Raw genomic sequence first — 357 nt, 5'->3', positions numbered from 1 at the left:
CAATCGAATAACCCCCAGAACCTGTCGATCCAACAGATTCCATTCAGTCTCATCCATTCTTTCAGGTCTTTTCCCCAATAACGGAAGATGAAGTTTCTTCCCATAGAGGTAGTCCTCTATCTGCATCCTCCAATAACCAAAATCTGTGCCATCGAACTTCTCAATCCCTGAAATCTTCACTTCGTCTGTAGTCATTGGCTCTGATACCAGTTTTGGTGTTGTGTATGAAATTTATAATTTAAAACGATCGACGACGAAACGAATAAAATAACACGAGAAAATTCACACTAAAAGAACATACAGATTCACGTGGTTTGGCAAATTGCCTACATCCACGGAGTTGCAGAGGATTTTACT

General features: G+C 40.1%; 1 protein-coding gene across 3 annotated transcripts in view; it reads left to right on the top strand.

The window, feature by feature from the left end:
• The window catches only part of LOC110028575 (E3 ubiquitin-protein ligase UPL1-like), a 54,975-nt gene that overhangs the window by 38,130 nt on the left and 16,488 nt on the right, over positions 1 to 357 (top strand). The window lies entirely within an intron of this gene.

This window comes from Phalaenopsis equestris, unplaced genomic scaffold (genome assembly GCF_001263595.1).
Source record: "Phalaenopsis equestris unplaced genomic scaffold, ASM126359v1 Scaffold000515, whole genome shotgun sequence".
In the NCBI taxonomy this organism is placed as follows: domain Eukaryota; kingdom Viridiplantae; phylum Streptophyta; class Magnoliopsida; order Asparagales; family Orchidaceae; genus Phalaenopsis; species Phalaenopsis equestris.
This window is presented reverse-complemented; position numbering and strand designations above follow the sequence as displayed.